Below are 14,404 nucleotides of genomic sequence, written 5' to 3'. Positions count from 1 at the left end.
TTTAGCTGTTTAATTTAGAGCTGAAGGGATTTGTCACAGCCGATCTGCAGGAAATTAATCAGTAAACTATTGTTAGGTTTCTGGTCCTTCATTGTGAAGATTTGCTGCTTTTCTAAGTCAAATATGATTGGAAACTGAATATGTTTGAGTTTTGGATGGTTGATTGGCCAAAAAGTATAACTTTTTATAGACAAAATGATGAATTGAGAAAATAATCAACATATTAATCTATAAGGACAATAATAGTGAGGCAGCAGACTTTGTTTAGTTTATTGTATCTGACATAATGAGAAGAAGGACATCAAAGATGCAGGAGTCCAGGTGACTAAGTGATAATATACTATGAACAAATCTACAAAATGAATACACATGTTGACCTCCACAATTCTCCTCAATACAAATTATAGCTAAGGATTCTAAGGATAAAGATCTGACTTTTTCTCTCGGGATACAGATTCTGAACTCAGGGTATCTGCAAATACTGAGAGCCAAGCAGTTTAAAGTTCACTTACAGTACACTGTCTTTTCCTGCTTCTCAAATACACCAAGAAAATACCTGTAAATTTCTTTTTCAGTTTTTCTCTCCCTCTTTATTTCCTACATGTTTTTTCCCCCATCTGGTCCAATAGAGCTCAGCAGCGTGTGTGGAGGAGTGTCTCCTGTTCCCCCTGTCCTCTCCCTCTCCAGGAGCATCAAAAGGAGGAGGACCCACGCAGGGTGTTTGAAGAGCCCACAGACACTCCCCTATGGGTGGTGAACTGGCAGATGCTCAAACCACATAACTCTATCTAGGCAGGAGGAGCATCCTTCTCATCTGCTTTTGTACCGCTGCCATTGGTTTCCCTTGCAGCCATGAACCAGACATTAGTCAAGTGCATTGTCGTTTGTAGATTTGTATTCTACATAACATTGAGCAATTAATCAGTGCCACTCATTCTTGAGTTAACCGTGCACCCTTCAGTCTTGGTGTGACCATTTGTCCTTGGTTTTGTTTGTTTATAGACTGATTTGTACTCATCTTCAGGCTTCTAGTTCAAATACTTTACCTTTAAAAGGTCAATTCATCTTATTACAACAACACATCCAGTACTTTCTTCTCTCTTATCTGTAGTGATGTCTAGAGATGAAGATGCTTTGGTTTTATGTTTACAGATGTTGGGATAGTAGTCTCTTTGACTCCTAATTCCACTTGTAATTTGTGGTATCACAAGCATTTATTATTTCAGAATAAAGCGACAACCTCTTTGGATGTTTGATCTAATTTTTTGAGGGAGTTGGATGTCCATAAACTAGTTCCCATGCTGGGAGTCAAAGCCAACCCACCTGGGTGAAAACCAGGGATCCTAACCTGGTTGAACCTGACTGAAAAATGACATTAAATGAAATCAAACAGCAACAGCTGTTTTAGAGACAATGTCTCAGTTTCTTTGACTAATCTGCAGAACGTGCTGTTAACCATTTTCACATATACTTGTTTCATTGGAAGGAAAAACTGTGTGAAGATAATAATTATTTAGATTATTTAGATCATTTTTGTACTAGTGTTGTGGGTCTTGGAATGGCGATGTTGGGCTGTCAGTTGATCAGGACTTCTTTGGTCCTGACTGAAATATCTATAACTGTTGGATGGATTAGCATGACACTTTGTACAGACAATTGTGACTTTGGTGACTTTTCGTCTAGTGTCACCATAGGTTTCAGATTCAAGGATTGAATAAAATGTCTTGACAGCTGTTGGATGGATTTACATGAAATTTTGTACAGACATTCATGCCTCCCTCTAGATGAACACCTAGTGCTATCACCAGGTCAAAATGTTACTTTTTCCAATACCTAACTACTACAATACACTGCACTTAAAATAATAACGCAACCTCAGTGACCAGTACTTTGACTAACGCAACCTCAGAGAGCTGCTAGCAAGTGTGGCTGTCTTTGTTGTAGACAAAAAATCTGGACAAATAAAATGAAAACTATCTGCATGGCCAGAAATCTCTATGGGTAAGAGAGAAAATGTTTCTTTTTAATTTTTGTGAACCCCCCCTTAACAAGAGGCATCTTTGTATGGTAATGAGCGTATGTGGTGGCAACACTTATGTCAAACTATCTTTTTGTATGTCAAACTATCTTTTTCCCTTCCTCAAGAACATGAACTGCAGTGCTGTTTGCTGTCAACACAGAGAGGTACAGTGTGTTGTCAGTGTCTTTTCAGTAGCTCAGTCATCATAGCTTCACACAGCTGTAGTCCCTGCCATGCTGATTGTCTGGCCTTTAGCTTCCTGGGTGGCAGCGTTGAAGCTTTGACCCGCTTTGTCTCTCTCTCCCTCACCTGCTCGCTCAGTCTGCCTCTATCTGCACTCACAGCACTCACCTCCTCCGACAGGCCTCCCAGAACGTCGGCTCCTGAAAGACAAGCCTCCCCCCCTCCCTCTCTTTAATTCTTCATCTCTTTCCTTCTCGCAGTTTTTTCCATTGCCTTTCTGTATCTCTTTCCCTTTGCCTGTCCATCTATCACAGCCAACTCCTCACCTAACTCCTGTGCTCTCATGTCAGCGAGAGGTGAAAGAGGTGTCTTGCAGTAAAGAAGAACCTGCAGCTTTGTTTCATATTACACCTCACAGAGTGCTGTAGCTGTCTGCAGCTATCAGCCTCTACTGCTGCCTCCTACAAACCTTCTCTTCACTTCACACAAGTACTTTTCTTCTTCTCGTTGCACACTCCTATTCCATCTATGCAGTGATTTGAAAATGCAATGGAATATATCAAAAAGTAGATAATGTTAAGTATATTGTTTAATTTAACATCAGGCATAGGGGTTTATACACCCCTATTTATAATATATTAATTTATAACATTTATACATTTATAACCCTAACCCTAACCCTTGGTTTAATAAAAGCAATATGTAAAAGAACATTTAAAGAACAATCTCAGATAAAGGACATTTAATAACATATTATCAAGACAATTTTTAATGCTTTCAGATAAGTTAAGGATCTCAGAGGTAGCAACTATAGGTGGACAACTCAGCTATGTTGAAGCCAAATGTCTCAAAATTCCACTCCCCAGAAATCTAACTGTAATGAAATGAACCAGAAACACAAACTTCTGTCTTAAAATACACTGTCAAACTATTAAAGCTGTACTAAACGGGGGGGACAATTATATCAATTGTCAAATTGATTTGACAATTGATATAATTGTTTAATACTCAAAAGTTAAACTCTTTTCAACTTTTTTCAACTCATGCTTTTTGTCAAAAAAATGCAGCCACCTTACAGTGCTCCCCCGACCAGAATACTGTGAGTCCCATCCTTCCACTGAAGTACATGGATTACATTTTCATTTCTCCCAAGCACTGTGTCTGTGCGTGAACGTGCCCTTAATCAGCTGAGGGATGCACTACAAATACGGACGCTTTGCATCATGTTTGTCTTGTAATTCAGCAGGGAAGCAAAAAACGCATTTCTGTTTTCACCCTCTACATTTACAGTGATCCTACTTCCCCCGAGCAAGCTATTACAACTACATGGTCATATTTCATTAAAGAACTGTTTAAAATGCAACATTCTTAATAGCCTCATTGTAACTTTGTGTGTATGTGTGCAGCAGCACATGCCTATTATACTAGTGTGTGATTCCTTCGTTTGTTCGATCCCTTTATCTAGTGATCAAAAAGGGGCTATGTGCCCATGCTGAAGGGGGCTGGTCCTATGAAGGAAGAGAGAGGGTCTCTACACATGTAATCCTTGTCATTGAATTTAGGCAATCTTTTTTTTTTTTTTTATTAATGAATATTTCAGTAGTTATTGCAGTGAGCTACTCGTGTGAGTCTCTCTTTTCACTGCTCCCTTTGCTCATAAGTGAATCACTCATCTAATGATTTAATTAATAGCATTGTATCCACAGATGAAAAGCTTATATTTAATCAGCAAAATGGAGTGAACTGAGATCAGGGGCCTTGACTGTCATCAAAACGCGCTTGAGGTCCCACTTGCTCACTAAGCCACTCTAAGCCCTGGGACACCCATACTTAATTGAGAGTTAATAAATAAATGTGGTTAGAGTAATCCCTGGATCCAGCCCCTCAGAGCCCCCAACCTAGCTCTGTGTGTGTATGTGTGTATGTGTGTGAGTGTGTGTGTCTGTGTGTGTGCATACATGTATACCCTGGCCAAGCTCCCTATGTCACTACAACGGTGCCAAGACAGACTCTACTGTAGTGTGCCAGATACTGGTTTATTTACCTGAGATGCCCCCTGTGTCACTGCAAGTGCCATATGTTAGATCCCAGGATGATTGGTCCCAGAATGCACCTTCTCCTTTTTTTTGTTTTTTACAGTGTTAGTCAGACATTGTAAATCATGATTTCAAAGCCCATTTTAACAGAACAGGCTAATTTTTTACAACACTGTTAGTAGTAAACAAAGGCACAAATGCAGAGACAAACTGGGGAGGTCTGCAAGAGAAATTAGTAAGTGAGTGCAACAAAACAAGACGAGTGAGTCGGAGACCCTGTGTTAATGTCCTCTGGGCTTGTTTAGTGGACCAGGTATGAATAAATTTGTCTTTGCATGTTTTTTCATATTTCATCAGTTTTTTGTTCCATTTGTTATTCAGTTATAAACAACAAATGTTGTCTTTATAAATGTCTATCTTGTATATTTTGTGCTGCTGTGGCATAGGCCAACATACTGTTGTAAAAGAAATATTTAATCTTAGAGAGACACAAAGGCACTTTCCTGTTTAAAAAAACAGTTACTATAATATTGTTTATACCATGACTAAGGTGGGACTGATCTGGTTTCAGTTTTGCATAAGATACCATGGCAAGGAGGGTTAATATACTGACTAAACTAGTGTCATAGTAATTATCTCATCTTACTTAACATTTTATGTGGTCTTGAAAATTAGCAAAGGCAAATTTTTTTTTGCATGTAAATTTGATCAGTTTTAAAGACTGGTACATGTACATGTTGGTACAAAGTTAATAAATAAATGAAATAAAAATAGTTAGCACTTATGAAAATGAGAGACCCAGTCAACAATAAAAAGAACTCAGTCGATTCTTAGCTCTGACTGAATGTGTGAACAGCAGATATTTTCAGTTGTCAAAATAGGAAAAGCACAGAAGTTATGATAACATTAGCATTAGCTCTGTTCTGTTTAGGTGTCTCAGTAAGAGTTACAGGACTGTGAAACTGAAACAGCTAAATGGAATTCAGCCATATTATTTACACCTCTGTGATAAAATGTCCTCGGAGAGAAAAGAAGGCGGCCCATAGAAAAACTTTCACCCACGACCTCTGTCTTCTTCTGACCGGCTTAGGTTATGGCCGAAGACTTATTTTAGACTTAGAGCTTATTCTGAGTTTGGAGTGTGCTGCCCCCTCTTTTTTCCATACTATACAAATCCACATTTGCTAGTATGAAAGAGAAGGAAAGGGGGAAAAAAAGAAATGGAGAGAGAAGTGTGTGTTTAGCTAAGCAGGGGCAGCCCCTGGTCCATTGCCCATCATTTATTGATAAAGGCCCTGGAAAATGCGCGGGAAAAAAAACTAATGAAATTATCAACGTTCTTGAATTAATGATGAATGGGAATAAGAAAAGGCTGGGCTCTCTGTGGAGCCAGAGAGGAGCGCTGCTTCATTAGCCATGCAGTCTCATCACATCCTCTTTTGGAGCTGCAGACACTGGGGCTCTCCACTCTCTCCTCTCCTCACCATCAGGACCTGCCATTGGATTCCATTCAAAAAAAAACCTCCTATCTTCCCTCATTCCCCCCACCCCTACCCCTCTGCGTCTGCCCATTTTTTTTGTTTGTCTTTCCTATGACTTCAACTGCCACCTTCCACCTTCCCCACCCTCATCGCTTTCAGAAGACAGGAACTCTTTGGTGGCTAATTTTATTTATCACTTCTTTCACTTTTCCTGAGGATGAAGACAGAAAAACCTGACCCAATTCTGGAAGCATTTGTGGCCAGAGAGCACACCTCTATGCCTCTGCCTACTCTTCTTTTTCTTTTCTTTCTTTCTTTTTTTTTTTTTTTTTTGTTCTCCAGCTCTCCCTCCTGACTGGTTCTCTGTGGATATCATTCCTGATTCTGCACATGCAAATGATATGGGAGGGAAGACGGGGGGGGGGCTGCATTTGGATTCATTGCCCCCTCCTTCTCCTCCTCCTCCTCCTCCTCCTCTTACTTCTCGTCTTCTTCTTCTTTTCCCTGGGTGGAGCAGGAGTGGGCTGGTGAGCCGGAGCACGCTGAGAAATCACGGGCATGGGGTCTCATTAGGTAAGCAGAGGCCAGGGCAGCAGGGCTTCACCCAGACACTGATTATTCTGAGAGCAATATCTGGAGGATCACCTCAGCTACACACCTGATTAGAACCACTGTCTCTTACAGTTCAGCCCTCTATGACTCAAGAAAATGAATTAATCTTGCCTGTTGTGTGGGATTATGTTTGAGCTTTGAAATTTACTGCATTTAAAGAAACTATTTTGGCTCATTTAGGCATTGTATTGTATTATTTTATATTTCCAAAGCATGAAAGAGGATTAAACTTTCTCCTTTTTCCTCCTAGTCTCCTTTTTCTCTTGAATCCCAGCTGCTGTTGTCTAGTGAGGCCTTCCTGTTTTGGTTATCTGTAGACAAATGCACTAAATGATTGTTCTGTCAATTTGATAGATACAGTAATTATCTGTCAGTGCTATTTTTATTTGAATTCAGTTTATAATGGAATGAGAGATTAAACCATGATTTTTGGAGCTTCATAATACCCTGAATAGATCACCCATATATGCACGTAGCCCACTCATAAAAATTGATGACATAAAGCAGCGTGCGTGACAGACAGCAGTGACACGCATAATATAACGTGCAGTCCTTTACATGGTAATCTGATCTGAGAGGGATTCAATTATTTAATAATAACACGACAGACTATCATTAAAACAAATTGTGTATGTCAACGCAAACATGCAGCTGGATATGCGAGGTCACAGGTGTAATGTTATGTTTTGAAGTCTTGAGCCCTCCCACACACACACACACACACACACACACACACACACACACACCCTCCTCTCCATCCGCTGGTTCTCTTCTTATGAATTGGCTGAATTGATCCTCATACAAATTAGGTCTGTCCTCAAAGGGTTCCATCAATACATTGACTCCTTTTATGAGGGTCATCAAACAGCCATTACTGGGCATCAGGGGGTCCCGTTTGGGGAGAGACTGCCCAGGGTGACTGATGAGCTGGATGGGGATGGTAGCTCATCTGGGGGCCTCGGAGCTCTGGGCCTGTGGCAAAGAAAAGAAGGGAGGGGGTGCTTATTGAGTGTTAGATTCATTAGTTAAGCGAAACCAAATTAATTTGCTGTGCAACAGAGCTGCTGCTGCTGGTACCCAAAAAGGGTGTTTGCTGTCTGTGTGATAGGAAAACTCTCAAATTATTTATTCCACTACTTGGAAATACTTTAAATAGAAGAAAAATCAATGTCAGGAAATACAGAGAAACTTGGGCTTCAACTAATGATTCTTTTCATTATCGATTAATCTGATGATTATTTTCTCAGTTCATTGTTTGGGTCTATGAAATGTCAGATAATAGTGAGAATGGTCACCACAATTTCCTAAAGCCCAAGTTGACCTATTCATATTTCATATTCATATCTTTTTTAAAATCTGACATACAGACCAAAACATATTCTGTGTAGAGTAATTTAAAAAAAAAGAGAAAAGCAGAAAATCCTCACATTGTCACTCTGTCAATCAATTAATTAACCAATTGTTTCAGCTTTTGACTGTATACTTAATCTTTTTCTGCAAAATCTCATCCTTATGTCTAATTAGGGTGATTTTAGATTACTGGTACAAGGGGAGGTACACATGTACTGAATGTATTGTTGTCCATTAATAAGTAATTTGGCAGCACAAACTCAGAGCTTTGTCTTGTGTATGTCTTAATTATGTTTGTGACAGTATAAATGGGTCCTTGCAAGGTTTCAGCATAGTTGATTGTTACATTAACAAAGACCAAACTATCCTTTTACTTATCCCAAAAACAAGAAAAAAAAAATCCAACAACCAAAACGCTTAAAATGTGTGACAAGAAAAAATAATATTGAAGTACCAACAATAGACAAGCAGAGTAGAAAAAAGCCCTGGAGTATTCCCCATGGTTGCTCTCAGGTATTACGAAAGAATCTTTGAAACTGAACACAGACACAGCAGGATGTAAACAAACTGTCACTGCTGTCAAACACTTGCTTCAAGAAGTGTCAAAAGTTCAGACTTTTCAATTACAGCAGTTTTAATATGCATGCAAGCCTCCCCTGACTGATTAAAATGCAGCATTTTAAGTCTAATTGTTCAAGAAAACTGTGTTTTATGTTGCTGCAATGGTAATAACTAATGATAGATGCATAAAATTAGCATACATTTCCCAGACCAAGAGAATATCTGATCATTGTGCCATAGAGAATTGCTCTAAGTTAGGAAGTTAATTTCATTATCTCCTCCTCCTCATTTAAACCCCGCCACTTTACAATAATTGGAAAACAGAATAAAAGATTAGCTTTTGACTGGATGACGGGCGTTAATAAAGTGTGATGGAATGTGAGTGTTACAGAGTGGGTACCAATTACAGCAGCCAATCTCAGACAGGCAACCATTGATGGTGGTGGTTCAATCTCTTCATCTGCCGTACAGTACCATCAGGGACCCACTGCAGAGACCTCTGCTCCAGCAAGCAGGCTAATTGTCAATTCTGCTTAAGTCATAAGGAGAGCTATTTTACCAGGGCTTTGGAGAAGAAGTGAACTGTAAAATTAAAGTAAAAGTCGAGTATGAATGTAGAAATAAAGTTCAAGGAGAAGCACTTTGAGATTTTGTGGAATAATTTGGGCTAGATAACCTGAAAAAAAAAAAAAAAAAAAATCTTTTGGAAATAATATTGCAAAAAGAATTATATTACCAATCAACTTTATGAAATGTGGCACAACCTGGTGTGTTAAAATTGCCATAGTTTAGAAAATGTAATTTTTTTTTTTTTATACGAACATTATCTGCATATTGGTTTGAAATGTGTTCATCTGAAAGCATTTCTTTTTCTTTTTCTTTTACATTATCAAGCACATTGTAATTGTAGTCGTATTGCAGTAGGACTACACTGGAGTGAAGCAGAATTCATGACATCAGTTTCCTTTTGATTCTCATGGGTCACCCTCATCCCTCATCATGTCACCACTGTAGTCACATTGTAACACTGTGACCCAACCCATCATCATTCATCGGCTGTTTGGCTATTCTAAACAAATGGTCAGCCCAATTACAATTCTGCTTAAAACTTGAGTGGCACACCATTTGTAAATTTAAAAATCTACTCAAAGACTTTAGTGTAGAGATCAGAACATTTTCTGAATGTTATAGACAGTATCTCCTATTAGAACCATCTTGATTTTGTATTTAAACCCAAATATGAAGGAAGAAACAGTGTGAACTAAGACGTGAGTTATATCATTTATTATTATATATTTAAGTGCATGTAAATGTATTGCTAATGTTGTCAAAAAAGTGTTAGTATGACTTTATAATAAGCCTCCCTTTATAGAGGCTTTATAATTTGTCATTAATTGGTTTATCAGTGTGATCAAATCAATTACTAATGCTTTATAGATAAGAACAACTTTTGGGTCGTCAGGGTTTAAAAGATCTGTCTGGTAAATTCAGTCAATACATCATTAATAAAGTCATCAGTGTAGGGTGCCATGAGTTTCTCACTTTTAACAAGCCACAAGTAAAAATTATTAAATCAGCTCTCATTATAAACATTACAAAATCATTGATAAAGAGTGGTGTGGGTTGTAATCAGCGACCAAGTCGTTAAAAGATGCTCCAGATGGTCTGCAGCACTGTGCAGGGGGTAGGTGGTCAAATGGTCCATTGGAAGTTTCTACAACCTGGCAACTGTTATTTTAAAGGGTTTATAGCTCATCCATGCAGCATTGGTAAACTTATAAACCTCTTTTAAGGCTTTCTTATTTGAAAGTGGTACCATAGCATTCATTTATGAAGTTTATTTTTAAAATCTGTATTATAAGTCTTCTTCTACAGCAGAGTGTATTTTTTTCATCAAATCTGCTTCTCTTTCACCATCTATACATTTTTATAAAGATTCACTTACAGTATTTGACGTTTTAGATTATTACACAGCTGTTCACAAAATACACCACTCGACTCCAATAAAAACCAAATCCTGAATAGTAATTAGTAAATAGTAGTCCTTGTTTAGTAATCTAGAATAAAATATTATTTACCGGTATTTAGAAATTTAGGATGATTCATTGTTATTGTTTATTGCTGTGTTCTTTAAACATGGCTCTAAACATGGAGTCCTTCACCTCCATTGGTTTAGAGTTTTGAAGTCTAACACTCTGGGAGATGAGAGCCATTTACTATACGTAGGTTAGTGTTTTCAGTTTGAGGAAGAAACAAATGGAAGAGACTAGATTTTTATCCTGACTGTTATTGATTTGTTTATTTAGTTCTTAATTGTGCCAAATATTTCTGACCATGGTAAAGGCCATGGTGAAAACAGATCAGCTTTTCGAAACACCATTCCTATTTCTGCACTTCTCTAATTTGACATTATCAGAGATGTAAGTAGGACAGAATGGTAGAAATCTGCAGATCTGTACGCACACACTCACACACACACACATACATAGACTCACAAACACAGACAATCTAGCCTCATCAGAAACTATGTGGTGGGCCCTTTGTTGTCAAACTCTTCATACAGAAATTGCATATTCATGGGGTTGTATGTATAAGCCATTTCTGCTGGCATAAGCATGCAGCACAGCAGCGGCGTTCTGAAATGACTGCCGTTTTCTGCCATTCTTTGCCACTTAACCTACCTCTGTGTTTGAGAACGTGGCACCTTGTGTTTTTTGATGCCTTGCACTACATCGCAGCCCCATCACAGTAAAGTCTCCGGGTTTAATAGTGGCTCGGAGGCCTTTGGTAACACAAGACGCCTCGATTATACACTAAACAGCAAGATTTGCAGTTATTCAATTGATATCATTTTGTTGTGGAGTGGCAGTGGACAAACAGAACTGCTTTGAATTAGTGGTGAACTGGTGTTTACTGCCTTATCTTACAGATGTTGAATGCAGCTGTTTTCCCTCTCCAACAAAGAGAATGCATCACACACATAAACCAGCCTGCTCACCCTGAACTCAGATATCTATATTTCATCATGTCTCTAGACTCCCCAGCACCTTTGTTTTAGCCAAACACTGTGCTAAATCAAATTCTTGCATCACGAAATTGGTAAAATTTTTCTCCATCTTTTTGGTATTTACGATGAAATAGTTGCAAATGTAGCCTGATGTGGTACCTTTCTGTAGATTAGCTTTTGCATTTGACATGTATGCATTTATATACAGTAACATGTTTCTTACTAGATTCAAGATGAAATTTGTTTACTGGATATCCATATGGCTTGCATGATTTCAGAATGAGTTAGACACTGTTTCCATAAATTGGTAGAGTTGAAAAGGAGGAGAAATTTTCCAGAGTCAAATCATTAAAATTCCATATGTACTATCATGTAGGAGACACAAAGAAATCTTTTTTTCCCCCTCTGTTGACCATTGGAGGCCTGAGGTTTTGTTTTCCGGTGAAGAATCAGTCACCTGCTGTCAAGCCTCTTTGATCCTCAGTAGGTTCAACATTCGCCGTTTCCATTAAATCTTGTCCATCTAAGAGCCGCCAATAAAAAGATAGGGATTTTCACAAGTGATGTCTCAGACCTGCCGGACAGGGGCCTTAACATCCTGACATAAATACACTTCCTTTCACTTTGTGTGTTTTTAACCTGACAGTGAAATTTACAGTAGGTTTCTGTATGGTAGAATGTAAATTTACATTAAATCTGAAGCAAGCAAGCTAAAGCAAGCTGCAGGTTAGCTTATCTTAGCATACAAAACATCTAGCCTGACTGTATCCAAAGGTAACATAAATAGCCTAACAGCACTTCGAAAGCTCATTAGTCAACATGTCATAATCCACATAAGTGAAGTGTGAAAAGTAAGAGTTTGCGTGGGGTTATGGGCCGTACTATTGCTCTCTCTGGTTACCCAGCAACCTCACAGTGATGACAAGACTCCAGGAATAAAGTACAAGCTATAAGATGTTAATTGGTGAGCTTTAGAGGTGTTGAGGTGCTGTAACCTTTAGACAGAGCCTGGCTAGCTGTTTCCCGCCTGTTTCCAGGCTGTATTCTTACTTAAGGCAAACTCACTGTCTCCTGGCTGTGGCTTCACTTAAAATGGACAGGCATCTTCTCATCTAACGCTCAACAAGAAAGCAGATGAGCATTTCCCACACAACGTTGAACTACTTCTTAGAAAAGATAATGAGGGTTTAAACTTCAGGGGTATTGTTAAAGACGGAACGAACAAACAGACTCTGATTGTATGTATCAAAATGCTCAGACAATCCCTGATCCCCTAATGTTGATTGAATCACGCAAGTTAAATCATAATCATTCACTTGCCTCTTTTCTAAATATATCATCATAATCTGCTACGTACTAACAAATGAACTGAGTAGAAAATAGTTAGATTACAATTCCATCATACAATTCAATCTTCAGGATACAGGAAACATAAAACCAGCAAACTCAACTTAATTGATGAGACGTTCACATGATGTGTATCTACATGTGCAAAGCAATTTGTAATTTACCCATATCAGCCAGACCATGAATTACCTTAATTAGAAACACCACCTCGAGCTCTTTCTATTGATCGCCCAGCACGCTAAATCAAAAGTAATGTTGGACAGTTACCCGAGAAAGCCATCGCTGATTAATCAGGCGCTGCTCAATCATTACACTTTTAAAGAATTTCCTCTTCTTTTAACACGTCTTCCATTTCACCCCAGCGTTTTGTATTTTTAATTTTCTTTTCCCAGTGCCTTATTTGATGTTTTGTAACTTTTCATGTGTTGCCAGTGGATTTCTGCCTTTAAAAAGGAGATGCTTCCCTTCTAGGGTGGCAAGGGTGTATATGCATATGAATATTTTCAATTGATGAATACGATACACCACCGCAGCGCCTTTGATAGTCTCCTGCTCGGGTTCTGAGTGATGTCATAATGGTGGGACGCCGACCCTGGGCAAAACATCCCAATCCACAGCAGAGAGGAGCAAACATTAGAGCCCTTTGACGTCCTCTGTGTTTAATATTACAGGACTGTTTACTGAGGAGGGAGTTGGTTGTTGTGTCCATCAGGGAACCCAAGTATGTTTAAGGTCAAGCCATCTCAGTTCCTCTTCAGTCAACTTCAGGATCTTTGATCACTTGTTGTTTTTGACTGTGCTGTTTTCAATCGTGGCCAGATCTTTATAATGCATGAGGACATTACATAGTTATGAACAGCTTGGCAGGCAAGTCAAGGCAGTGATGGAACTTATTAGACACTTTCAGAAAGAACTTTATGTTCTTCGCCGTACCTTAAGCTGAAAGGAGTAGTTTGACATTTTGGGACAGACTCCTATTCCGGTTCTCTTCAAGAAAAATTGATAACCCTCTCATATCTAAAAAAAAAAAAAAAAAAAAAAAAAAAAAAAAAAATCAAGGAAGTTACTACTACACGTGACCATGAAATAGTCCTGCATAACCTCCCAAACAAAAAGAACAAAACAAAACAAAAAAAAAACGCTATGTGTTGTTCATACATTTAGGTTTTTGTACAAATTAAGCAAACTCTAACTCTAACTCTAACTCTAACTAACTCTTTCCAGTCTTTATGCTAAGCTAAGTTCAAATGTATCTATCTTCTCATCTAACTCAAGAAGAAGGAGGAGAAGAAGAAGAAGAACTTTAAAATATGAAACAATTGCTGTAGCGTAAGGTTTTCTCTTTTTGAGTTAGGGCTTATCTTCTTTGGGTTTGAATGTTACTAATGATGAATGATACTAATGATTATGTCAGATGCATGTCTTAACTTCACTGTTCACGCTTTCAGATAGAATGTTAGGTTTATAAGTTAAAAACATATGAAAAGCTAAACTTGATAACCTAAGTTTGTCATATATATTATATAAAGGTGAACACCAAGAAAACTCTTTTGAAGGATAAAATATAAATTTGATTTTATACCATCTAAAGAAATCTTGAGACATTTTAAAGTTATTGCACAGAAAGGGAAGAAAATCAAAAATAGAAAGGCAGAAAAAAGCGCAGACTTTCAAAGGGTTCAGAAAGGTCGTCTGTGAAACGCAAACGGTTTGGTTATTCAAGAGACAAGATAAGAGGATGGACCACATCCTCAAAAACCAAATGACCCCTAGTTAGTTTGGGCGCAGTAAAGATTTAGAGTTTTTA

The 14,404-nt window shown here is 38.3% G+C and overlaps 1 long non-coding RNA gene across 3 annotated transcripts in view; it reads left to right on the top strand.

Annotated features, from left to right (window-relative positions):
• LOC139636840 (uncharacterized) overlaps positions 1 to 14,404 on the top strand; it is a 167,087-nt gene that overhangs the window by 83,447 nt on the left and 69,236 nt on the right. Inside the window, exon 6 of one of the 3 annotated variants that reach the window (XR_011694477.1) lies at positions 630 to 2,399. The exons of the other annotated variants lie outside the window; for them this stretch is intronic. This is a non-coding gene — a long non-coding RNA (uncharacterized lncRNA). Of the gene's footprint in view, positions 1 to 629; positions 2,400 to 14,404 lie in introns of those variants that run through there. 3 annotated transcript variants of the gene reach the window in all.

Source organism: Trachinotus anak, unplaced genomic scaffold (assembly GCF_046630095.1).
Source record: "Trachinotus anak isolate AG129_WGS33_773 ecotype Australia unplaced genomic scaffold, CSIRO_AGI_Tana_v1 ptg000019l, whole genome shotgun sequence".
Lineage (NCBI taxonomy): Eukaryota > Metazoa > Chordata > Actinopteri > Carangiformes > Carangidae > Trachinotus > Trachinotus anak.
Note: the sequence above shows the minus strand (reverse complement) of the source record. Positions and strands in the feature narration are given on the sequence as shown.